This window comes from Ornithodoros turicata, unplaced genomic scaffold (genome assembly GCF_037126465.1).
Source record: "Ornithodoros turicata isolate Travis unplaced genomic scaffold, ASM3712646v1 Chromosome14, whole genome shotgun sequence".
Lineage (NCBI taxonomy): Eukaryota > Metazoa > Arthropoda > Arachnida > Ixodida > Argasidae > Ornithodoros > Ornithodoros turicata.
Genome location: NW_026999314.1, coordinates 3,202,009 through 3,229,820, shown reverse-complemented (window position 1 = coordinate 3,229,820; position 27,812 = coordinate 3,202,009). Strand labels below are relative to the sequence as shown.

The 27,812-nt window shown below is 43.2% G+C and overlaps 1 protein-coding gene and 1 long non-coding RNA gene across 3 annotated transcripts in view; one reads left to right on the top strand and one right to left on the bottom strand.

The window, feature by feature from the left end:
• Positions 1–5,942: 5,942 nt before the first annotated feature.
• LOC135372343 (uncharacterized) overlaps positions 5,943–27,812 on the top strand; it is a 68,897-nt gene continuing 47,027 nt past the window's right edge. Inside the window, exon 1 of the mRNA XM_064605975.1 lies at positions 5,943–6,056. The gene's annotated coding sequence lies outside the window, so the exon portion shown is untranslated. The remainder of the gene's footprint in view (positions 6,057–27,812) is intronic.
• Positions 14,389–14,808, bottom strand: LOC135372353 (uncharacterized). 2 transcript variants are annotated; one of them, XR_010415965.1, is made up of 3 exons: positions 14,720–14,808; positions 14,580–14,648; positions 14,389–14,502 (listed from the first exon to the last, which is right to left on the bottom strand). It is a non-coding gene; the product is annotated as an uncharacterized LOC135372353 (long non-coding RNA). The 2 variants fall into 2 exon arrangements; XR_010415964.1 differs by having other exon boundaries at positions 14,389–14,497.

Genomic DNA, 27,812 nt, shown 5'->3' with positions numbered 1-27,812 from the left:
AGGATGTCCGGAACTGGTGGTCATAGCTGCGATGCTTTGCAACCTGCCTCCGTGCTCCGTCTCCACTCTCCAAACTCCTTCTCTCCACTCTATCTCTATCTTTTTATTTTATTTTCTACCTATTTTTTATTTTTTATCAGCTCAACTAGCCCACAACTCACACAGTGGTCTGGACACGTTCTAGATGCTCCCCAATTAGTGTAATGACTCCCTGAATTATCCTAATTACTATGGGGGTCCCAAATTTCTCTAATTGCTCATTAATGGCGTCCAGGCCACTGTGTGAGTTGTGGGCCAGTTGAGCTGACTATATACTACTAGAGTGCACTCCTTCCTGCTGTCTTCTCTCCATCTGTCCACATCGATACGCCGCTCATAGCCACAGTTGCTTCGCGACGCTAAAACGAAAATAATTGTAATCGTACCAGGACACTGCCCACGGAGAGAAAGGGGAGCGCGTCTCGAAGATTCCAGAAATATATCTGGTTGCATAAAGGTGTGATGAGAAAATGCAATTTGCTATTAAAATAGCCTAATAAAAATTGTATATTTCAGAAGCAGGCATTTAGCGGACTATTGCCGTGTCCGATTTGTAACGATAGCGGTAGTGGTTCTTCATTCATGTTATTTACAGTTTTGCTCGTTTCTCTTCACGTTAGGGCTTCTGTAGCGATCAGAAAGCGTACAAGGCATTCCCGTGACTTCCTATTGAAGCATCCACCCCCTTTAATGTGTGACGCAACCAGCTGAAATACAAAACTTGTAATGAAGATTCGGCTTGGTGCCCGATGAAGTGCCAGAAATGAATTTGAGGAGTTCGATGTTGCATTGCACTGAATAACCTAACAAGCTTCTAATCCGTTGTAGGGCCTGATTGACTCTTGTAACAGAGACGCATATCCGTAGCGCCAGCTGGAACGACGGTTTGACGAAATAAAACTAACCTGTTTTTAAAGTTCTGAATTGGTATTTGATCCCTCCTTTATTGGTATTTAATTTTCTGTTGTAGCTGTGACTTTCCCGCGGTTCGAAACATTCTGTGCCTCGAGTACACTTGGGGAAGAAAGATCCAACGGGAAAAAAGATCCATCAGGAAAGAACACCCAAGGGGGCACGTGACAAATGGAAAAAAGATCCATGCCGGAAGAACCATCCATAGGGGAAGAAGATCCACGCGGCAAGAAGGTCAATAGGGAAAGGGAATCCAAGCGAGGAAGCGCGTGAATGTGTATATCGGATCGAAAAGGATGCTTAGCGGGCCATCGTATCATACTGCCAGTTTGTATTAAGTTTAACTCGATATTTCCACGAAGACCGCAGGACCAGGGAACCGTTGAATCCCACTCGGTTGAAGGGCGCGACCTGTCAAACACACCAAACCGCCACGCGAAATAAAGACACTGCGGAATGTTCTGTGTCAACTGGTGTGTAACGTGTATTACACAGAGGAATCCCAGGAATTACACCTGATTCAATTAGATTCCACCAGAACTGGGTTGAGTCAGCTGAACCAGATTACACCCGTGACCCGAGTTATTGAGGAAATAAATAACCCTACTTGCTTCCCCCCCCCCCCCATGCTGCTGAAAACTATAACAAAAAATGTCAGGCCGTACGGCATATATATGCCTTCTGTCAGATTCGCAAAATTTGGAGCCACGCACATTAGAGTTTTGCAATAGTCCCCAGCTTCCTCTTCTTAAGAGAAGAAAATGCTCCATTGTGAATCGCCACTATTCGGACATGATTTGAGCAGTCTCTCGTTTTTCAGCAAGGTGTCATTGCATTCCGACAGCCACAAAGACATTTCAAAATATCCTTAACTTGCACACTGATATCAATAATTGAGTCAAAGTAGTTCACAACATCAGGAAACGTGGGGACGTGCTCTGCTACATACGTTGCTAATCTGTCCATCTCGGAAAGCAACAGACTGTTCCTCCGAAGCACGGTTGGGCACTGTGGTCCAGACTTGTACAAAATACTGCGCAAAAGTATTTAAAATAAGATACTAAATACTCTACAGAAAAAGTATTTAAAATAGAGTACAAAATACTCAAAGCTGAAAGTAATTTGAGTAGAGTACTAAATACTCTAAGAAGTATTTAAGATACTCTTTAAAATACTTTAGTATTAGCAGTAAGTGAAACGCGTATTCTGAACGTGGCCTTGCAAATTAAAGGAATAAACTTCATGAGCCATGCATATCTTTCATTTGCAACGTCTTGATGTCAAGTAATGTTTGGTGAACTTTGGTGAACCCAAGTAAACTTTGTTGATATATTCTGACCCAAAACTTCGTAATCCCTCCTGTATGTCGGTTCGGGTCTTTCACCATCTGGTACGTGTTTATTGCTTTGATGACCAAGGAAATAAATGCCGGGATTATCTTGTACCTAATCCCCTGGTGATTCACCTGGCAATATGAATAGGAACGGTTTTCTGACGAAGTTGGTTATTGACAAGCAAGGCCAGGCTTGGGACCAGCCTATTGTACAAGAGGATAAATGACAGATTCGCGAATTCCCGAAAAAAAGAAAAAGAAGAAAAAGCGGGTTAAATTCCAGTGAGCTGAAAATCTCGGCACGGCGGGCAGCGTGCTGGATATGGCTTGACGAGGAAGGAAATTATTTTGAGTACTGAGTAGCAAATACCGAAAAAAGTATTTTAAATACATTAAAAATACTTGTCGCAGAAAGTATTGAGTAGAGCACCAAAATACCGGAAAAGTATTTAAAATACTGTATTTTCAGTACGTACTCAAGATACGTACAAGTCTGCTGCGGTCTTCCTATGGCGAGGGGATCAAGCCCCAGAGCATGCATCTGACTCTGAGTGACATGCTGCGAGGTTCGAAGCCACTGCAACCACTCTGCCAAACTGGGGTGCCCCTGTCGGTTCGACTCAGTAGGCCGTTGTGTCAGTCTTCTACCATGTTCTTGATTCGAGGCTCGGTATCTTGAATTGACCCCACATGTCTTTGATGATAGCATTTTCGATCCAGAAGCTCTCGAAGTACCAGGAGAAGTATCGAGTGATGGAAATCGTTTCGACTGAAGTGACGGATTGTCATTCGGACAGGGAACGGCTTGTTGGCGGTATTAGCGACCAATTTTTTATAATTTCTTCCTTGTAATTTACATATTAAGGATATATTATTACTTATTATTATATGCTTGTTCTAAAAATATTGATTGTGAAGAATTCATGAAGTACAGTAAGCAACAACAATAACAACGAGTGCTTAGGGTACTTCGTTTTCTGGTTAGACCCAATTTTTCACGATAGTTCCGTCCCGAACAAGTTTTCAAGAATTCAGATAAAACCCGATATCTACCTGAAATTCTTGTGGTCCTTTAACTTGTCGTTCTCTGTAAACTGTCGCAAAAGTAAATAATAATATCAGCAAAGACAGCTATTTGTGACAACCTATTTCTCCTCTATTTATGATCACCTCCTGCAGGAGTCAAAGACAAGCTTTCGTGGAGCTCGGGCAAGTGTTTGAATACCTCGGGCATTCACTACCCTAGTTCCAGGCGGAAATATAAATATTCTTGCTTCTCGTCCCCGTGTCACAGCAGCGGCTTGTTTCATATGCCTTTTGTTTCACCCGAAACTTCCCTGGTGATATATCAAACAGAGATCATGGCGCCCGATTTCTCACCGAATTCTCGGTTGTAAATAACACTGGAGCACCTCGCCTCAACACACCGACCAAGTCGCCATATATACACCGATGGCTCAGTAACCCCAAGATAGTTCGAGCGCGGCTTTCTACGTTCCGGATGAAGACCTGGGGCACTGTTTCAAACTCCCCTATACAGTGTGCTCGACAGAAGCCGAACTGTTTGGTATCCTGGCACCCCTGGAGCATATTACCGAATCCTGGCACGGAACGTGGGTCATTCTTACCGACAGCAAGGCATCACTAGATATGTTGTCGTCATCTCGCCCCAGCATAATAAGCGATCTGCATACCATGACGCTGTTCAATTAACTCTTCGCCACTGGTTACAACATCACGTTTCAATGGGTCCCTGGCCACGTAGGCGTGTATGGAAATACCCGAGCAGACGCAGCAGCGAGACGCGCTGGGTCTGATGACTCTTCGGCCCTGGCACCTCTGCCGCTGACAGCCTCCACATGCCGTCTATACATACGCCGTCGGTGTGCCACATGTACTCCGCAGTTCCGTGCCAAAACTACGAGTTACAACTCATTCCTACGGTCTATCGACCCATTGATGGAGTTCGTCATCACTTGCCCCCCAGCCGTAAAGAAGAATCCCTTCTCCACCGCCTACGACTCAATGTTGCCCGTACACCCTCACTTCTCTTCAAGATGAGTCGGCTAAATTCACCAAACTGTAAGGTAACATCTCATTACGGCTGAAGTCTCATTACGGCCGAAAATCCTTTAATCCCCAAGTGTCTCGTTACGGCCAAAGTCTCAATACGGCCGAAGGTAGTCTCATTACGGCCGAAGATGTCTCATAACGGCCAAAAAGCAAAAAGAAGCATCCACCATATTAGCTGTGTATATACTGTGTTTTATGCTTCCCAAAATGTGTCCGAGGCGGTGTGCCCCCACGGCTTGTGTCACACACAATGGTTCATGCATACAATATTGCGACAGTGTTTCATGCATCCCTCGTGAAAAATGTTTTTATTGTCATATGTGTCACACGATATTTGTATTTGTTACGCCATTTTCTCTCAGTATTCGAGCAACATCCTACTCGTTGGTTCTGTGAGCAAACTGTGTGTGTGTGTGTTCTGAAAAGTACTCCACAAGGGAGCCCACTGGGAGCTCCAGGAGCCATATGACCTATGACCATGATCTTCTCCCCCACTAGCTGCCTTCTACAATTTACGTCCACCTGAAATTTAAAAAAAGTACATAAGGCACTGAACAAAATGACATATGCTCTTGTTTGATGATGGCCATAAGACATATGCTGTCAAGCAGACTTTTTCCCATATATTCAAAACATATTCAAGGATTATGGACAACAATGACAATTACGTCATAATGATGCAGTGCAGCTGCATAGCCAGGAAAATATTTCAGGAGGTGTTTTATGAGGTTTGACATGGGGTGGAGGAGTCCCCCTCGTCAGTGCTTTATCCAGACCCCCCTACACCCCGCTAACTTTTTTGCCTGTGCACCCCGTACAGGGGGTGCCCTTGCGATTTCAGCTTCAGATACGTCTGTAATGATATGTTAAGCTGTAATGACGTAACTATAATGATGACCTCCCCCCACAATTTTTTCCAACACCCCTCTCGTGCTTGGGATTCTGGATAAACCACTGCCCCTTGTTCATTTTCGTGGGGTACTACATTAGAGCTTATGCCACTGCACTGATGTCATAATGTTATAAGTGTGTGTCACTCTGGGCATTCGAAATTCCTCTAAGCTACAATATGTAAATTCAGAATATCCGAAGGGTACGCATCAGATGTTACCTGCAGGCTTCATGCTGAAACGCGTCTACGCAAAACACTTCCGCCGTGGTGGGCGACGTCGTTAGTCTAATCATACACGCAAGACAATTTCGGGCACATGGAGTAGTGGCAGCAACCTGAAAACTATACATTTTCTTGTTATATATGAGTAACCAAAAATATACATTCCCACATGTTTCGTTTTGTCGTTTGTAGGAAGCGCTAGTACGGGAACAGCACTTGCTTGGTCACATGCAAGCCATAGTGCGAGAGGTGCCGATATTTCGATTACGCGATCAAAAATTAAAAGTCTAGAACCATGCACACTTCCCCATGCAACTACTTCCCCGGCATCGTGAGACATGACAGCCATGACATGACACCATGTATTCACGTATAGACCGTTTACAGCAGAATTATCTGGGCGCCGCCATCTTAGCGCACGTGACCTTGCGCGCCACTGCTTGCCTTCTCTTTCGGCTGCCTGTTGGCACGACGCACGTAGTACGGCGGTGCAACTCAGAGACGCTTTCTCCGAGTTTAAATTTTTTGCAATGAATTTCGGATGGAAGGATGACACGAGGCTTTGGCCGAAGCTTCAACGGTCAGGTAAGTGCATTTGCTTGATTTAGAGTGATATTTCTGTCCTCGTGCGTCCCAGATGATCGGCCCCACTATGCTCAAGTTACTACATATTTCGGCGGGGTTTTTTTTTTTCCTCTTCTTTTGTTGCGCGTACGTTACGTTGTGGGTACGTTCATAATGCAATATCGTGAGATGGTGATTTCTTGCTTTTTCCATCCATCTGAGTGTTAGCGATCAGTTGTAGTTTACGACGCAATAATATTATCTATCGATTTGTAGTGCTGTAACGTGCAAATTAGCGGACTTAAGCAGCACTTTATTTTCCGTCGTTGTCTTTCGAGCAGCGCGTATTGTTCCGGTGAAAATTGAGTTGAATGAATCGTCATAGTCCCAACGTATATCGCGAGCGCTGTGTTGACCAAGACCGAGAACAAAGAATTCTGGTGAGTTATGCTTTCGTAGACTGTCTGGCTTAGTAGTGTGTTATCCACACATAGTTGCATTCTCATACGAGTAATTTGACTGAATCAAAACAGCCGAAGTGTCTGTAATAGATGTAGGTGGGTATGTGTTAGTAGATTTGCACCGTTTGTGGTTCGTTGCGCGTTTAGGAACAACAAATTCATTCGAAGTTAAGACACCGATAATGCCGCACCGTACAGCAGCATTTATCATTGTGAGCCATATTTCATTTGTTAAAATTTGTCGTCATATTTGTTCAAAAATAAAAGCACAAGTCGGCATACTTGATCTCCTCGAATTGCTTACCGCGAACATCTGCAAATGTTGCGCAGGCTTTTGCACTGTACTAAGCGCAAAAGCATATATGATTACAATAAATATTTCAAGAGGAAGTCATTTAAGTACATTGTTATTTATAGCTATTTTCCATTTCAGTCATGTTATGTGGGTACGCGAAGGATTCCGAAAAAAACAACGTGGCTAACAGGATGTTGCTGCCGAGGGAGTCTTGGCTGAATTGAGCTGTTAAGATTACCAATTGTATCATACGGTTCTGTTGTGAAGTGAAAAATTGTGTATAGTAGTGCACGAGAGTTAATTCGTGCACTACTTTTATAAGAAGAGAGGAGAAAAGGAAAGTCATGCATGCATCATTTTATGAATTGTAATGTATCACTGTTTCATATTCACATGTTTCCATTAAGTGAATGAACTAATGCAACTAAATTTATCTCATGGTTATGCATTGTGTTTACCTGGAAGTCACTTTTTTTTTGTCTAGATGAAGGTTTATGTTAGCCTTGTATGAAATAACAGACACATATCAACATGTATGCAGATTGTGCACATTAAAACCAGTCATGTAGAGTCAAATGCCTGTTTGTTTTTAATATTCTATCCTATTCACGGTTGCTCTTTGCTTATTGCAGGTCTACTCATTCCAGAAGCAAGAATTGTACCATTGTAAAGCGAATGGAAATAAACTGACGTCGACTGAGATAGGTGTTCCTTCTTGGCCAATGACTGTAGGATGTCTCAAAAAAACGTCACAACAAAGCCGATGTTCATCTAGCGCTCCACGAGCAGCTAACTCCACCTAGTAGCCTGCTACTTCACAGCAACATCAACACTACCTTTGGGGTGTACACATTGCACAATATGCTGCATTGTGCTGTGGTATGATAACATACTGATTGTCACACAATATGTTAATATATATGATAAGGGCCCTAAGGGCACACTGCATGGCTTATATCCTCTGGAATGTATATCCATACCTGGCAGCAACATTGCATGTCAATGCACGTTACAATGCACATTTTGACTTTTGGCCGTTATGAGACATCTTCGGCTATAATGAGACACTTGAGGATTAAAGGATTATCGGCCGTATTGAGACATCGGCCGTAATGAGTAATGTAATGCCCGTGGAGTGGAAGCTGACATTCCACACCAACTCCTGTATTGCCAGCAGCACCTTCAACATAGGGACACCCTCCGCTGCCGTCTACTCCAGATTGGCTGTAACGACTTTTCGTTGGCCGCTCTTCTTGGCCCCGTCTTGCACACCAACCGAGTGGGCTCAGAGCTATAAACAGCTCTGAGTGGGCTGTCACTGGAGCTCTCCTCGGTTTTCTTCGAGTCTCAGGGCCAGAGGTGGGGAGTAATGCATTACAAAGTAATGCATTACCGGTAATGCATTGCTGTTGAGTAATGAGTATGGTAATGAATTACATTTTGCCAGCAAGTAATGAGTAACGGTAATGCATTACATTGCGACTGAGTAATGCAGGGTGGCATTACTCATTACTTTTGTCGAATGTTCATTGAGCTACGTGAAGATTGGGAACATCCAGGTTTTCTTCAACCCGCCTTTAACAATGAGCACAGGGCAACAAGGAAACAGAAAGCAGGGTGTCGAACCGAACCCGAACCCGAACCAAAAGCCGTACCTGAACCGTTATTTTTGCCGGAACCGAACCCGAACCCGAACCGAAATTTTCATGACACTGTTGAACCCGAACCGGAGCAGAACCGTAAAAAATAATAGCGGTAACCGGTTCGCAACAAAACGGTTCGGAAATAAAAGAAGTCAGCATAAGAGTTCCTCTCTATCCCCGAACGAAGAAACATTGGTATCATCATCACGCGCCTATATCATAAATTTCAGAAATGTTCACCTAGCAGTCAGACGACGACGTATAGTAAGTATACTTTCAGCGTCTTTTTAACATGTTGAAGCGCAGTTGTCCTTGTGAGTGCCGCGGCTAGCGCCCCACGCACGCGGTGCGGCGTCTACTCTTCAGAGACCAGGTGCCACGCGGACGAATGAAACACGAATGGAGTAGGCCAGTTATATAGCTCTACAGGACGAATATGTGATCAAATAAGCGCCCAAGATTTCCCTTTACACGTGAGCAGCACAAATTAAACAAGTCAGAAACACGAGAACTGGAGAAGGAGCTTACGCAGAACGGTGCCTGTTTGATTGGTGGTGCTTTGAAAAGTAAATGTGGTTCTGCTTATTGGTAGCGCAGTTGTGTCGTCGTGACACATTGCCGTTGTGTTGTGGATTAACAAGTACACTGCTGTGAGCTCGGACAGAGTAAGGCTAGCAGGCTTATTTTCGACATGCTTCAGTACGGTTTCAGATCGATTCACGCTGCGAAGGCAGTGTGCCGGCAAGTACTGTCGTCTATGTTACGCTGTCCATCTTATTAGGCTTCCTTTAAGTGTATCTTGCTGGCACTGTGCGCGTGAAAAAAGATATTTTGGGAACAGAAAGTAGCAGGACTACACCGCTTCAACAGCGTGAACTCTAGTTGCAATAAGTGTTCATCCATTTCTCATTTCTCTCACTAAAGGGCTACCTCACTGCTAGAGACGTCAATGCAGACAACAGCAGTATGCTATTAGCCACGCATTTCCTGATAAAAGCAGTTTTATGGAACATATATAACGGAAGCGTTGAACCGGTTCGCGAACCGGTTCGGGGCTGCGAACCGGTTCGATTTCTGGCCTGGCCGAACCGGAACTGAACCGGAACGAAATCAAAACAACGCGAACCCGAACCCGAACCGAACCCGTATTTTTTGCGGTTCGACACCCTGACAGAAAGGCGTAGCCTGGGGAATTCTGCAAGGGTTGAACAGTCGCCGGCGTGTGTCACAAGTGTCTACATGATGATATCACCGATTTTCTCCTGTGTGCATTTGGAGTAAAGGATAATCAGTGAAATAGAAACATGGCCTCTATGAAGGTATCACGTAACATTTGCTGCAGTGATTCACTGTTTTGGTATGGTACCGTGTTAGTTTCTCTTGTGCTGTCAGAGGTAGTTTTTCTGCCAGTTTTTCTGTAGGCTGGGCTTCATCCGCCGGCTCCATAATGCTAGAAAAGGCATCTGCAATAAATCTTATCTATAGTTTTTGCCTATCAGACTTGCTTCTGCAGGGATTTACTGGTACCAATTTGCGGATACTCGGGTGGCTATTACCTATAGCAAAAAAAGCAAAGGGAAAAACTTATGCATAGCATCTTTGAGGCTTATACCCTAAAACGTAAATGTAATGCCACAGTAATGCCATTACTTTGTTAAAGTAATGACATTACTAATGCATTACTAATATCCAAAAAGTAATGAGTAATGTAATGCATTAGTTTGTTATGCAAGTAATGAGTAATGGTAATGCATTACAAAATAAAAGTAATTTCCCCACCTCTGCTCAGTCAGGGCTCGTGAACTGCACGTAACGTTGTGCTAGTGTTTATTCTCTTCTTTCTTTATTTCCTTTTCCTTTCGTTTTGTTTCTTGTTTTCTTTCCCTTTCTTTTCTTTTTGTTGCTTTTTGTTTTTCTTTCCTTCCTTTTTTTATTCCCCCGTGTTTCTTTTTTCTTTCCTTCCTTTGTTTCGATTCCCCCTTTTTTCTTCTTCCTTCCTTTTCTTTTTTGATTCCCCTTTTTGTTTTTTTCTTTCTCCTTCCTTTTCTTTTTCGTTTTCCCCTTCTCCCTTTTTTCCTTTTTTTCGGAATAGCAAGCCGGCTCTTTGCCTGGCTAACCTTTTCTTTCTTTTTTCTTAATAAACATATCCCCCCCCCCCCCCCAAGCGGGAGCGGGAGCAGTTCCGCACATCCATGCAGCCAAGCATGTATCGTGGTTAAATATGCTGCCTTTCAGATTGCCAACGCACGGCAAACCACAACACAAATCGGGAACACAGTACTGTTGCGTCGTTGGCTACCATAACAGATTCCAAAACGTCAAAAAATAAGGTTTTATCGCTTCCTCGAAAAACCTTGGGAGACAGAAAGGCGGAAAGCGTTAATTGCGTCTGTACAGCATAAAAACGCCGCGAAGTTTCCGCTCTGCATTCCACCTCGAGATAATGTTGAGTTATACCCAAACAACTTGTAGTAGCAATTTATTTGGATATATCACAAATTCTGCCAAACAGTTATTACTTTCTAGCATACCGCATGCAGATTAGAGGGAAATATGAAAGGCTTACTGTGGGCATCGACTCGCGCCGGTTCTTCTTACTGCTATGTTCGAGGGTCTTCGTGCAGTGTTTACTTCGCAAAAAGCAATGACGTTACTTACTTATTACTTACTTACTTATGTTATCCAAGAGACACGCTATGAAGCTACCCCCTGGTATTTTTGTAGGAATGATATATTGGAACACCGTGTGTGTCCCTCTCATGACCTTTAGGAGATCACTTGCTCTCCCGTTACTCCCACGACCATCTCTATAATACACGACCATAACAGTCGCACCTAGCCCCAGCGCCACTGATGTAGTTTCGCCAAGCGGCCGCCGCGCGTTTGTGGCGCTGAATACGGGACCCTCGGCAGACGACGCATGCTATGCGGATACCGTTGCTGCCGTCATTCGCGTTAGGTTTTTGCTATTTTCACGCGGTGGACAGTGTTTGTCTCCAGTGCATGGTTTGTGATGGTTTGTGCATGGTGCAGACGTGATGGTGTACGGCATCGTCCCGCTTTGCAAACCGAAGAAAGCAGTGTCGAACACAAGTATTTCATTCCACGAGTTCCCCTCAAATGCTGTCATTTGAGGGGAAACTTCATTGGGAATTGCGATTGTTTCGTTTCATATATGGTGCCCTTTATGGATGGCAGTGTGTACCATAAATAGTTTTATCTAATATAGCTGTGTACTTTTTACGCATCTCTCTCCGAAAAAACGAATAATGAACCGTGGCCTCCGACCAGGGGTGGACATAAATGAATTTTTAACTATTTAAATATAATACTTTCTTGAAAGGGGTGTTTAAATACTTTTCCATGGGAGTATTTAAATATACAATATACAGTATTTAAATGCCCTAACTGGTACCATAAATACTGTGATGAAGATGTCAGCAATAACTATGATCATGACAACGAGTCAGCAAGGAAAAATAGCATTTATTTGTTAGATTATCACGGTAATTTTATTATTAGAAGTTTTTGACTGCATCACTTAGGATTCTTGTGTTCGGCCGTATAATCAGATTCGCAAAGGAGAACAGCATCTTCACTGGTGCCAATCAGCAAAGGCTTGCATTAAATTTGATGAAGATGCTTCGCACAACAAAGTAATCAGCCGCGACCATTGTCTGCAACAACAGCGAAAAACTCTCCATCTAAAATCGTTTTTCGCCTGCATGGTAGCTCGAACTCTGCGTGTTCTCGGCATTTCAAGGCCGAAGACTTTAGCATCGGCGCAAAGCGCAATATTCTCAGACGTGGCACCGTGGCTACGGTACCTACGTGTAGTGATCACGAAGTTTACACAGCCTTGCATCTCCCGGGAATGCAAAACGAACACAAAACAGGCACCAAAAGATAGCGTCGCAGAAAAGCCACCATCAAGAAAAATTCTCAGAGTGGCTTCTATCCGAACAGCATAATAAAGGTTAGCAGAGCATCGTAATGCAAACCGCAAAAGAAGAAAAAAAGTGTCAAAGTAAAATAAAAAGGGAACAATAAGTAGGAAAACAAAACAAGCAACTGCTGATTTAAAACTGAAGTGCTTGCTTATACAACGAATTCTGTTGGACATCGTAACAGGTGTCAGTCATCTCTTTGCCAAGAACAGTTTCTTCTTACGGTCGCATTCACCCATTCTCTGTAACTGCCCTGTATGTTAACACGGAACGCCTCTCACGTGAAACGTAAAGTCTGAACGCGCTTGCGGCAATCATAAACGCATGATAACTGGCCCAACACACAAGGTGCTGCTCCCAAGTTTATGTGTACGATGTACGGCACATAGTGCGCGAGTTTCACAGTTTTACATGCCACCTACGCTTCAGAGCACAGCCTATTTCTGAGTATTTAGTTTCAGAACTCTTAGCTCTACATGAACAGAGAACCTGCGACAATACACAAACGTGTACGCACGAAGAATTAACCACAAGGACCGCTCATATTCCACACAGCTGAGCTACAACAGGCGCTCTTCTGGGTCCCGCAAGTAGCGCCCCTAGCGGGCGCTCCGCGCGTAAATATGGCACTTCCGCTCCTCGAGGCGCGGACGGAAGTCCCATAGGCGAACGGGCGAGTGTTATGGTCGTGTATGATAGAGATGGTCGTGGTTACTACATTGTGGAAAATGCCATTCAGAACCTCTTTACAGTCCCACTGTAAGGCCCCCCTCTGTTCAGACTCCAGGCGTTCCTTTTGCAGAGGGGAGACATTTGGTTGATACCACTGATCTCGATTGTAAAAGGCTGGATCGCGGATAGGGAGCGCGAGCGTGAAGAAACCGGCCGCCATCTTACTGTACCCACAACAGTCGCCGCAGCGATCATGGCAACTTCTTGCAATTACGGTCGTACCAACCGTACTGGCATACAGGGCCTAAATTTATACAGGTGAGTCACTCTTTATCGAGGAATAAATAGGCGTCCATTCTGTATATTTAGTTGACCATTATGAAGTGTTTTTTTGCCCAAAACGAGCACTGGATGCAGGTTGCTTGATCATTCTTCCGAGGTTCAATCGAACACACTTGCATTTTACCAGGCGGCAAAAGCAGTTTGAGTGCATAATATGCTTGGGAGAACGTGGTACACTACACTGGTGATGTTGTCGTCAATATATGTGCGAACACTCGAGCGCTTTTCTGCATGCATTGGCTACCCTGCTGGAAATAGTCCAATTCAAAATAGCCCAGAAATCTCATTCGGTTTAAGTGGATATCACATTTACAATTCCTATTGAAAGGAGCCAAAATTTCCCATTCCGAATCGACAATTTTGGACAAATACCATATTGAAAACTACTGGAATTTAATGGGTTTCAAAGAGAAATCACTGTAATTGTCAATGGGGATGAAGTGGAACCACGCTTAATCACAACCATTGGAGGCCAGTCTAGTTTACCATTGGCCAATGTGCCGTAGCCCAGATTTTCCCATTAAAGTCACGTGGAAATTCTCATTGACGATTCACCTTTTGAATGTGTAATAACATTCGATTCTGCTGCATCGAATGAGCAGAACGCATGTTTTTGTTGTAGAAAGGAGTTACACTGGATGCCGTTTCTGCGTGCACATTTATTTCTTCACACATCACAATACAGTAGATATTAAAATATTACAAGTGGGACATATAAAGGTGAAAGTTATTTCAAATGTTCAAAAGTGTGAATATTCACCAATCAGTTAAAAATCGCTAGCAAGACAGTGAACAACAAGAGTAAAAACTCGATTCAGCACTTACATGTTTTGAAAGCATACAGTCCATCACCAACACACACAAAATAAATCCACAATCAGTATCTTCATAGTGGTGTGTCCCCAACGTCCGTACAGCGTCGACGAACAAAACAGAAGGACTTGAAGCACTCAACCATCATGGTCTTCTGTGCTTCGTAGGTGATTCGCGATGTCCCGTCCAGCTTGCGTTTCATGCGTGAAAACTAATCTCATCCAACTTCGGTAAGATTCCGTTCTGGCCACCTGCTGACAAATGCCTATGCCAGCTGCGTCGCACCAGCCTAACCTTCGAGAAACACAATTTTTAAAAGATACAAGAACAGCAGCATGTCAGTGTGAGTGGGTGTCAAATATATTACATACCGTTGCTCACAGCGCGGGAGGTAACACTGACTGCACATTTCGCTCTCCTCCCATCACCGGTTGTAATGCCTACGAACAGGGATAAAAACATGCGAGCCTGTGTAGAAAGAACGGGTATGTTTCTAACATCGATTACATACCTTACAAAGGGGAAAAAAATCCTCAAAATGACGCCCGAAATACGCCAACTGCTTGTGAACCACGGCGGGACAAGGCGCGCATCCGAACACGTCGGCATTCCGTAACAGACTGACTAATCCGTTGAAGGTTTGAGGAAACGCATGGACTTCCGTGCACTGGAATGTTATAAGAATGCAGAAACAATAGCTTAAAGTGATTGGTGCGTATGAACTTACCGCGGCACATGTGCTTTTGAGTATATGTTCACGAACATTTGAAATAACGTAGCGAACTATTTTCAACGCGGACGAGCCACTATGCGGTGCGGCACGGAAACGTGTTACAACGCGCCCACTTCGGACTCTGCCTCTGCGAGCGGCGACATCGGCGAACGGCTTGCTCAGTTGATTTGTTCGGAATAAATTTTCATTTGCTTCATTAATTAATTTATACTATGTCTGATTGTCGTTCAATTTTCGCTTGCAATATATGTCGATACGGTGCGTATTCTGGAGTTTCATTTGTTTGAATCGGACGCGTTCCTCCAATTAGTTCATGTTCTACACGGACGTACGGCGTTCTTCCTAATTATATTATTACTTAATTTGAGAGTGATGATGTACTATTGGTCACCATTACGCTCGTTCCTTCAGCAACTGGCTTCTCACCTATTGTATTGGCGGCCATGCAACATGTTGGATCCCACTAAATCAATTGGAAAGCAGTTTCTCATTGGTACACATTAGCCCAATTCCTCATTCCTTCTATTGGTGCAGACTGTAATGCACAACATGTTGGATCTCATTAAATCAATTGGAAGTCAAAGTTTCTCACTGACGACCATTAAACCATTTCGTTCAATTGGTTCCTTGCTTCGTGACGTGGTCTTCGCCACACAACACGGCAGAGCCCGGTTTCGCGAAGACAGCTTCCCTGCTTAACTTCGACTTCAGTCAATGAGAAATAGTCGGCTTTTACACGTTGAACGAATTCGCAGTCTGATTTCTCATTGAATCTCATTAAAATTGCGGGGAGAATTCAATGAGATCATGCCGAGTATTTCCAGCAGGGTAGCATGGTACACGGTGTTCTCTGCAGAAGCAAGTGCCACATTCATTTCTTTGAATTACCTTTACGCACAAGTTCGGTATTACGTCATAATGAGACCACGATTGTGCTGTGTGTGCCCATAGAAAACAATGGGAGGCAACAGAGATTGTGAGTATTTATTGCGCTGCAGGCGTTGATCGTTGTTTGTCGTCACACAATTTTGTAAGGTGCCAGTATACTGATGTATCCAAACAGTGTTTCACAGGTGTCCTGCCGTTCGATTCTTAATTACGTTATGTTTTGCATTCCGAAACTAGACCGTCACCGCAGTGCAGCGCTGGGGATTGTACTACAGCACGTTTCCCAGCCAATATTTCAATAAGAAACGACTTGAGGTTAACAACAACTATGTATATAATATCCCGTACTGCGTTCTGGACAAAAATTGTTCCATAAAGAACGATCCGGAAAAAGATATACTCGCATGGCAGAAATATATAATTCTGTAGAATCACAGCCGTTGTTTTAGCCGTGTATGCGTTTAGTATGATTTATATCAAGCATCGCCTTAGAAAGAGTCTTTTAGTAAACGACAGCGGTGCTTTGCCTCGCAAATATGGACACACCGAAGCAGCCCAAATAATTAGTTCACGCAATTAGATCACACTCGTTAGGACAGTTAATCAGGTAGTGATGTAAGCTTAATCAATTAAGTTACTTAGAAAGTGGTAACACCTCCTTGAGACACAGGACTTATCTCTTTTTGAAGTACAGCCCTTCTATGTTTGTTTGCTTCTTCCTTTATTTGTTCTGATTATTTGCAGGCGCGGTTGAGCCAAACTGAATGTCCTTCTCCAGCACTCACATGCTTTTGTTGAATACAACTGCAGCGTGAGAAAAGCTGCTTGGGGACAGGGTCCTGCTATCCAGTGCTGACTTTGTCATGCTTGTTATGTGGAGCATGTTCCAAAAAATGCAGCTCCACGTATGGTCTTCAAATTTGCAACAGGACTATTTGGAGCTTGAAACAGCTGTGATTTTGTCATTTTGGCCCTCGTGTACCCAGTCTGTGAAACGCAAACAAAAACGTCTAACACGTTGTGCTTTTGTAATGAAGATCACTGATGATGAGTAAAGAGAATATACGAGTTCAAGTTTATTCAATATTTTATATCATTCATTATATTATTGAACATTTTATGTCAAGTTTATACAACATCAAGTTTATTCAAGTTCAAGATTTATTTCTTGCACTTATGCGTTTCAGGATACAATAAACGTGCAGGGAGGTCGCAAAAGACTACATTTATTGTTTTGTGACCTTGCTACAATGGCAATATATATTTTAGGAATGACAATGGTCAGGTACGCTCTCTAAATTTGTAGCACTCAATTTTAGGTTGGAATGAGCAATGAATAGCAACTTCACTCCTGATATTTTCTCATATATGCTAAATTTTAAATTTAATGTGATCGAATATGTGATAATATAATATTAATATATAAGAATATAATATGTGATAAATGAATGTGATCAACAGTAGATGTAAACAACATGAGTAGCCAGAGAAGTGCATTCTCAATAAATAATTTTCTTCTTATAGCGTATATGTGCATGCCTATTAACTGAAACAATTATCACATTTCCCTGACAAGTTTTAATTTCTGAGAGTGTACTGTAGTAGCTGCTTAGATCTACAACAGTTCATACTAGGTATTATATACTGTGAACGCGTTTAAAAATCCCATGTGACACATATGCCTTTACTTTCTGGAGGTGCTGTGGTAGTCAAAGTTTGTGGGCATTACGCAGGTTCTGCACCCATTTCTTGAGTATGTCGAGGCAGCTGTGAAGTAACCTGCATTGATGATGATTATTCTAATTTTTATGGTGCATCAACAAGAAAGGAAATAATACATCAGAACATTGGTTTGGGTGCAACCAGTTAAAAATGAATATGTTGTTTTATAAATGCATTGGACAAATGTTAAAACATCAGTTTAAAACATGGTTTACAATCCCTGTATCTTCTAATAATTAAAAAGATTAAAAACTATTCTAAAAAGAATATGGGGAACTCTTCTAAAAAGAATTATAATCTCTAATTATTATATTGCTGGGTTAAGGAGCCTAAAGTGTAAGGTGTGTTTCTGATGTGAACATGTAAGAAAATATGCAAAACTGAGAGAGGCTAACCACAGTGCGTGCACTGAGGTTGTTCCTTCCTGTAAAGTAGAAACCAGTGGATGAGGAACGTGATACTTACCTGTACACCCAGCCGTATCACACTGCACAGATTATTCACTGGGTAGCCCTCATGACGAAACCTGTATTGAGAGACGACTTTGCCTTAAAAACTGCTACAAATAGCACGACACGCTACAAATTATTACTATCGTAACAAGCTGACGATACAGCTCAGACACAAAGGCGTTATTCAAGTCGCGCCACACCACCGTTACGTAGGATTCTTTGTCACAAATCAAACCAAGGCACAAAAAAATACCAATACATGAAAAAAGGTAACAATCGTGGTCTCATTATGACGTAATACCGAGCTTGTGCGTGAAGGTAATTCAAAGAAATGAATGTGACACTTGCTTCCGCAGAGAACACGGTGTACCATGCTAGCAATGCATGCAAAAAAGCGCTCGAGTGCTCGCACATATATTGATGACAACACTACCTGTGTAGTGTAACGTGTTCTTTCAAGCATATTATGCACTCAAACTGTATTTGCCGCCGGGTAAAATGCAAGTGTGCTCGATTGAACGTCGGAAGAGCGATCAAGCAACCTGCATCCAGTGCTCGTTTTGGGCAAAAAAAAACACTTCATAATGGTCAACTAAATATACAGAATGGACGCCTATTTATTCCTCGATAAAGAGTGACTCACCTGTATAAATTTAGGCCCTGTATCCTTGCCAGTACGGTTGGTACGACCGTAATTGCAAGAAGTTGCCATGATCGCTGAGGCGACTGTTGTGGGTACAGTAAGATGGCGGCCGGTTTTTTCACGCTCGCGCTCCCTATCCGCGATCCAGCCTTTTACAATCGAGATCAGTGGTATCAACCAAATGTCTCCCCTCTGCAAAAGGAACGCCTGGAGTCTGAACAGAGGGGGGCTTACAGTGGGACTGTAAAGAGGTTCTGAACGGCATTTTCCACAATGTAGTAACCACGACCATCTCTATAATACACGACCATAACACTCGCCCGTTCGCCTATGGGACTCCGCGCCTCGAGGAGCGGAAGTGCCGTATTTACGCGCGGAGCGCCCGCCAGGGGCGCCACTTGCGGGACCCAGAAGAGCGCCTGTTGTAGCTCAGCTGTGTGGAATATGAGTGGTCCATGTGGTTAATTCTTCGTGCGTACACGTTTGTGTATTGTCGCAGGTTCTCTGTTCATGTAGAGCTAAGAGTTCTGAAACTAAATACTCAGAAATAGGCTGTGCTCTGAAGCGTAGGTGGCATGTAAAACTGTGAAACTCGCGCACTATGTGCCGTACATCGTACACATACACTTGGGAGCAGCACCTTGTGTGTTGGGCCAGTTATCATGCGTTTATGATTGTCGCAAGCGCGTTCAGACTTTACGTTTCACGTGAGAGGCGTTCCGTGTTAACATACAGGGCAGTTACAGAGAATGGGTGAATGCGACCGTAAGAAGAAACTGTTCTTGGCAAAGAGGTGACTGACACCAGTTACGACGTCCAACAGAATTTGTTGTATAAGCAAGCACTTCAGTTTTAAATCAGCAGTTGCTTGTTTTGTTTTCCTACTTATTGTTCCCATTTTATTTTACTTTGACACTTTTTTTTTCTTTAGCGGTTTGCATTACGATGCTCTGCTAACCTTTATTATGCTGTTCGGATAGAAGCCACTCTGAGAATTTTTCTTGATGGTGGCTTTTCTGCGACGCTACCTTTTGGTGCCTGTTTTGTGTTCGTCTGGCACTTCTGGGAGATGCAAGGCTGTGTAAACTTCGTGATCACTAAACGTCGGTACCGTAGCCACGGTGCCACGTCTGAGAATTTTGCGCTTTGCGCCGATGCTAAAGTCTTCGGCCTTGAAATGCCGAGAACACGCAGAGTTCGAGCTAGCATGCAGGCGAAAAACGATTTTACATGGAGAGTTTTTCGCTGTTGTTGGAGACAATGGTCGCGGCTGATTATTTTGTTGTACGAAGCATCTTCATCAAATTTAATGCAAGCCTTTGCTGATCGGCTCCAGTGAAGATGCTGTTCTCCTTTGCGAATCTGATTATACGGCCGAACACAAGAATCCTACGTTATGCAGACAAAAACTTCTAATAATAAAATTACCGTGATAATCTAACAAATAAATTCTATTTTTCCTTGCTGACTTGTTGTCATGATCATAGTTATCTCTGTCATTCCAGATGACATCTTCATCACAGTATTTATGGTACCAGTTACGGCATTTAAATACTGTATGTTGTATATTTAAATACTCCCATGGAAAAGTATTTAAACACCCCTTTCAACAAAGTATTTTGTATTTATATTTAAATACTTGAAAAATCATTCATGTCCACCCCTGGTCGGAGGCCACGGTTCATTATTCGTTTTTTCAGAGAGAGATGCGTAAAAGGTACACAGCTATAGTAGATAAAACTATTTATGGTACACACTGCCATCCATAAAGTGCACCCTATATGAAACGAAACAATCGCAATTCGCAATGAAGTTACTTGTGTCAAGACGCCGCGGTATATTTCGAGCCACTTCTCCTGTAAGACAGCATTTGAGCGGAACTCGTGGAATGAAATACTTGTGTTCGACACTGCTTTCTTCGACTTGCAAAGCGGGACGATGCAGTACACCATCACGTCTGCACCATGCACAAACCATCACAAACCATGCACTGGAGACAAACACTGTCCACCGCGTGAAAAATAGCAAAAACCAAACGCGAATGACGGCAGCAACGGTATCCGCATAGCATGCGTCGTCTGCCGAGGGTCCCGTATTCAGCGCCACAAACGCGCGGCGGCCGCTTGGCGAAACTACATCAGTGGCGCTGGGGCTAGGTGCGATTGTTATAGTCGTGAATTATAGATATGGTCGTGGTTAGTTGGCCCGCTGTACGTATTTGGGACACCGTCAGGAGTGAGGACGCCATGGCGAGTGAGGGCATGGCCCAGTACGTAATGTCCGTGGGGGAGGCTATAGGGCTGTTGCGCTAAAGTATGAGGAGGGCGACTGGAGCGCCACTCTGACCCCTACCGTCGGAATGCTACGACACGCGGCCGCTCTCGCCCCGTTTACATAACTGATAGCAACGGGTAGGTCGGTAGGACGCGTCAAAGAGTGCGGGGTTATTTTTTTATTTTCTCCGAAATCGAACTCTACTCGAATGGAATCGAACTCTGCTAAAAATCGCAAACTGCTGCTGTGACGTACGCATAGCAGCAAGAAGATGGCTACGGCAAAAACTTGCCGCCCAAGAAAAGTCCCCGGAACAGATGTCCCCGAAAGAAATGTCCCCGACTGGCAGCGCTATTCCGGCTGCCGGCGATATGCAGACGGCTGTATTATTTTTTGTACTCCAGAACTAGCTAATTCTTAAAATATGAAGCCCTGAAATAATTATTCCTGACTGCTGCCGCCGTTTACCGTTTTCAGTCATGGACTTACATTGCGGCTATGTAATATCCACGTATAATTATTGCAGTATACAAATATCGGCATTCATTCTAATGAAATAGAACACAAAAACTTTGACCAGATATACTTTTTGTTTTCTTGTATCTGCTTTGCAGTTTTCTGCTTTTTATATTAAAAGTCGACTGTGCAGCCGATGCTTCGGATAATTGTCGCTGTGTGACCGTAAGATCTCGAATCTAGGGACGACGAAAACAGACACACACAGACAGAGTTTGGAGACATCTGTATGTGTCTGTTTTCGTTGTCCCTAGTCTCCGGGTCTTACTGTCATGAATTACACTCACCAACTGACTTGTTTTTATCAATTCTTTCACTGGGTCGTCGTCACCAGAAACTCCATATATACATATACAAGGAAAAAATATAGCCGCAGCTCTTTCGAGCTCTTACAAACATATACATACACAATATGTAGCCTCGTGTATATGTGCACAACCTTTGTTTCCGTACGCATTCAGAAAAAGTTAGACCTCTGTTTGAACGAGGTGGACATATGATAGCTGATTCCAAATCTAAATAGTCGAGAAGTTCGCTCAGAGGTCCCAGGAAAGAGCAACTATTTGGGTGTTGAACCACAAAACAGTTTGTGTTTCTTTTAGATGTCCCGTTAATATTGTTCAACACTCTTCAATTATAACGCCGAGCGTTTTGTTAAGTCCCCATTGAATTCGATGAGCACCCTGAGCCACGCACTTTGCCACGGAAAATCTTTGCCACGCACTTGTTAAGCCTGATTTTTCTCAGAATGAAATTTATACTTTTACTGGTGCACCCCCAGTGCACCAGAGAAGAACACTAAACACCCTAACAAACAGCGTCATTCGCGACATACACGCGTTATGCATATGTACATCGTGCAGCGCATTGTACACATGTTTCAGCGACTTTTTTAGAAAGAATTTGTCGATCCTTTTGACTTTTTTTCTATCCGGAAAACAGACTATAGACGACAACGCCACACCAAGTTAGCCAGCGTAGACTGAGTGTCGTCTGCTAGGGAGCGGCCGTGTGTTGAAAAGGTCGCCACTAGCGGCGCTGACACACAAGGTTTGCTGCGCCACCTGGCCCAGCGCAACAAGCCTATAGGTCACTCATACCGTGTGTTCGGGGATTTTTGTCCTTCTAGAAAACAGCACAATGTGCGAATGAGGGCATCACCACCCCCGTTACTTCAGTCTTGGAAGCCAAGAGAGAAATGAGAACACAAATTTGAAAAAAAAGTGATTTGTGACCCTCTTGCGTCACTTGACAAAGCCTGGTGTCTAAAGGGAACCCTTCAAATGCACCTTTAGCGGCAATTCTACTCCGTCATTCATTGGGAACTCGGGACAATGACTGCAGCGCACCAGACAGTTTTTAACGCGGAGTTTTTCACTGTCGTCGCTGAAGATGGAAAGTCGACGAACACAAGTAGAGGAGGCAAGCAAGCTGGTGTATACGATTGAACGGAAACATCTCCTTGAGTCCACTGATCTCTATGTATAAAGGCTGGATCGCGCATGGGAGAGGGGCTCGTGGGGGAGAGGCGTGCATTCGGGCCGCCATGTTGGGAGGCCCTAAAACGCAGTGTGCGCCCATAGAAAACAATGGGAGGCAACGGAGATTGTGAGTATTTATGGCGCTGCAGGCGTTGATCGTTGTTTGTCATCACACAATTTTGTAAGGTGCCAGTATACTGATGTATCCTAACAGTGTTTCACAGGTGTCCTGTCGTTCGATTCTTAATTACGTTATGTTTTGCATTCCGAAACTAGACCGTCACGGCAGTGCAGCGCTGGGGATTGTACTACAGTACGTTTCCCAGCCAATATTTCAATAAGAAACGATGTGAGGTTAACAACAACCATGTATGTAATATCCCGTGCTTCGTTCTGGACAAAAATTGTTCCATAAAGAACGGTCCGGGATGATATATACTCGCATGGCAGAAAAAGATCGTACTGTAGAATCACAGCCGTTGTCCTATAGTCGTGTATGGGTTTAGTATGATTTATATCAAGCATTGCCGCAGAAACAGTCTTTTAGTAAACGACAGCGGTGCTTTGCCTCGCAAATATGGACACACCGAAGCAGCCCTAAATACTTCACGCAATTAGATCACGCTCGTTAGGACAGTTAATCAGGTAGTGATGTAAGCTTAATCAATTAAGTTACTTAGAAAGTGGTAACACCTCCTTGAGACACAGGACTTATCTCTTTTTGAAGTACAGCCCTTCTATGTTTGTTTGCTTCTTCCTTTATTTGTTCTGATTATTTGCAGGCGCGGTTGTGCCAAACTGAATGTCCTTCTCCAGCACTCACATGCTTTTGTTGAATACAACTGCAGCGTGAGAAAAGCTGCTTGGGGACGGGGTCCTGTGCTGACTTTGTCATGCTTGTTATGTGGAGCATGTTCCAAACAATGCAGCTCCACGTATGGTCTTCAAATTGCAACAGGACTATTTGGAGGTTGAAACAGTTGTGATTTTGTCATTTTGGCCCTCGTGTACCCAGTCTGTGAAACGCAAACAAAAAAGTCTAACACGATATGCTTTTGTAATGAAGATCACTGATGATGAGTAAAGAGAATATACGAGTTCAAGTTTATTCAATATTATATATCATTCATTATATTATTCAACATTTTATGTCAAGTTTATACAACATCAAGTTTATTCAAGTTCAAGATTTATTTCTTGCACTTATGTGTTTCAGGATACAATGAACGTGCAGGGAGGTCGCAAAAGGCTACATTTATTGTTTTGTGACCTACAATGGCAATGTATATTTTAGTAATGACAATGGTCAGGTACGCTCTCTAAATTTGTAGCACTCAATTTTAGGTTGGAATGAGCAATGAATAGCAACTTCCCTCCTGATATTTTCTCATATATGCTAAATTTTAAATTTAATGTGATCGAATATGTGATAATATAATAATAATATATAAGAATATAATATGTGATAAATGAATGTGATCAACAGTAGATGTAAACAACATGAGTAGCCAGAGAAGTGCATTCTCAATAAATAATTGTCTTCTTATAGCGTATATGTGCATGCCTATTAACTGAAACAATTATCACAGTTCCCTGACAAGTTTTAATTTCTGAGAGTGTACTGTAGAAGCTGCTTAGATCTACAACAGTTCATACAAGGTATTATATATTGTGAATGCCTTTAAAAATCCCATGTGACACATATCCCTTTACTTTCTGGAGATGCTGTGGTAGTCAAAGTTTGTGGGCATTACGCAGGTTCTGCACCCATTTCATGAGTATGTCGAGGCAGCTGTGAAGTAACCTGCATTGATGATGATTATTCCAATTTTTATGGTGCATCGACAACAAAGGAAATAATACATCAGAACATTGGTTTGGGTGCAACCAGTTAAAAATGAATATGTTGTTTAATAAATGCATTGGACAAATGTTAAAACATCAGTTTAAAACATGGTTTACAATCCCTGTATCTTCTAATAATTAAAAAGATTAAAAACTATTCTAAAAAGAATATGGGGAACTCTTCTAAAAAGAATTATAATCTCTAATTATTATATTGCTGGGTTAAGGAGCCTAAAGTGTAAGGTGTGTTTCTGATGTGAACATGTAAGAAAATATGCAAAACTGAGAGAGGCTAACCACAGTGCCTGCACTGAGGTTGTTCCTTCCTGTAAAGTGGAAACCAGTGGATGAGGAACGTGATACTTACCTGTACACCCAGCCGTATCACACTGCACAGATTATTCACTGGGCAGCCCTCATGACGAAACCTGTATTGAGAGACCACTTTTGCCTTAAAACTGCTACAAATAGCACGACACGCTACAAATTATTACTATCGTAACAAGCTGACGATACAGCTCAGACACAAAGGCGTTATTCAAGTCGCGCCACACCACCGTTACGTAGGATTCTTTGTCACAAATCAAACCAAGGCACAAAACAATACCAATACATGAAAAAATGTGACAATCGTGGTCTTATTATGACGTAATACCGAACTTGTGCGCGAAGGTAATTCAACGAAATGAATGTGGCACTTGCTTCCGCAGAGAACACTACGTAGCATGCTAGCAATGCATGCAAAAAAGCGCTCGAGTGTTCGCACATATATTGATGACAACACTACCTGTGTAGTGTAACATGTTCTTTCAAGCATATTATGCACTCAAACTGTATTTGCCGCCGGGTAAAATGCACGTGTGCTCGATTGAACGTCGGAAGAGCGATCAAGCAACCTGCATCCAGTGCTCGTTTTGGGCAAAAAAACACTTCACAATGGTCCAATAAATGTACAGAATGGACGCCTATTTATTCCTTGATGAAGAGTGACTCACCTGAATAAGTTTAGGCCCTGTAACCTTGCCAGTGCGGTTGGTACGACCGTAATCGCAAGAAGTTGCCATGACCGCTGCGGCGGCTGTTGTGGGCACCGTAAGATGGCGGCCGGTTTCTTCACGCTCGCGCTCCCTATCCGCGATCCAGCCTTTTACAATCGAGATCAGTGCTTGAGTCCGAGGAGCAGCGGGGAGGGGGGGGGGGGACTGGACAGGACAGACAGGGGACAAGAATCGAAACCAGCAAATGAACAAATGAACACTTTATTCAACATAGAGTAAATGGAAGAGGCGATAATGTGTTCATTAGTTGGTTTTGAGTCATCGTCGGTTCTTGTCCCGTGTCCGTCCTGTCTAGACGGCTGGTGCGCTAAAGTTTGAGGAGGGCGACTGGAGCGCCACTCCAATCCCTACCGTCTAAATGCTACGACACGCGGCCGCTCTCGCCACGTATGCATAACTGATAGCAACGGGTAGGACGCGCCAAAGAGTGCGCCGATTTTTTTTTTCTCGAAATCGAACTCTACTCGAATGGAATCGAACTCTACTAAAAATCGCAAGCTGCTGTTGTATCGTACGCATAGCGGCAAGAAGATGGCTACGGCAAAAACTTGCCCGCCCAAGAAAAGTCTCCGGAAAAGATGTCCCCGAAAGAAATGTCCCTGACTGGCAGCGCTATTTTGTCTGCCGGAGTTATGCAGGCGGCTGTATTATCTTTTGTACTCCAGAACTAGCTAATTCTTAAGGCTACCGTCTCACGGCAGCCATCTTGAATTTACTGTGAGTGAGTGAGTGAGAGCACCTCTTCCCTTTCGATTCAGGGCAGACGTCTACGCGTCACAGGTGCAAAAATGAAATGAAAACAATAAAAATAGCAGTGATGGCCGCAAACTACTTCTACAGTAGTTTAACTTTAACTACTAACTACTTCGTGATGGAGTAGTTTAACTAGTAGTTCAACTACTTTTCAGGGGAGTAGTTAAAACTACTTCTTTAACTACTTCAATGTAGTTTAACTACACCTATAACTACTTAACGTTGTCCATCAACACCAATCCCTTGTAGTGTTCTTGGACTCCTAAATATAAATCACAAGCAATGATAAACTTTGGCTCAAGCCACTGCTACGACCGTGAAATACAAAGCTTGCGGGGGGATTCTTTCTGTGCTTCCGCGATAAACTGAGTTGCATAATTATTTCACAGCAAATGAGGCTTCACTGGACAACGGTGTTGCGGATTTAAATCCGGGGATTTGATTTAAATCCATCAAAGGGCTCGTGGATTTGATTTGGGATTTGGTTTACGGGGAAAATATGACGACGATTTGGATTTGGATTGAATCACATTTTTGACACATGATTTGGATTTGGATTGAATCACAATTTTGGCAGATGATTTGGATTTGGATTGAATCACGTTTTTTTTTTTTTTTTTCCCCGACGGAATTGGATGTGTATTTGGTCAAGCTTCTGAAGGGAAATGTTGGATTTTGACTGCTACAAAATTTGACGTTGACGGGCGGGCAGATTCTTTGTCAGTCGTATCTGAGGCCGTCTCTGTAATTACGTTTTTACAAGAGATTTGACTGCATTGCATTTCACATATGTTTACACATGATGCAATGCAACTCTTAATGAGGAGAAGGTCTAAAAAGTGCTTGGATTTGAGATGGCTTGCCTTGCATCCCGCCATCTGGGTTCCCAATGTCCCGCTAAAAGTTGTGTTTCGTTTGAAAAGAAATGCCACGATTTTTTGATTGCGTGAAGCAGTCTACGGATACTGTTTGTAGACTGCTTCAAGTTTAAGAGGTGGTTTGTCTGTCAGACAGACCACCTCTAAGGCATATAGCCATCTTCCCTTCCGAGCGCTAAAGGTACGTCATGCAATACTCTCACATGCACACATGCAATACTCTCACATATAATCACATGGGCAGTTCGATGTCTAATTCACAACGGTATCACAGCTTTCTATAATTTCTCAGAAATGGAACGCATTGGAGAAAGCGCACCACTGGTCCACTGAGCTCAAACAATGTACGTTCGAGAAAAGG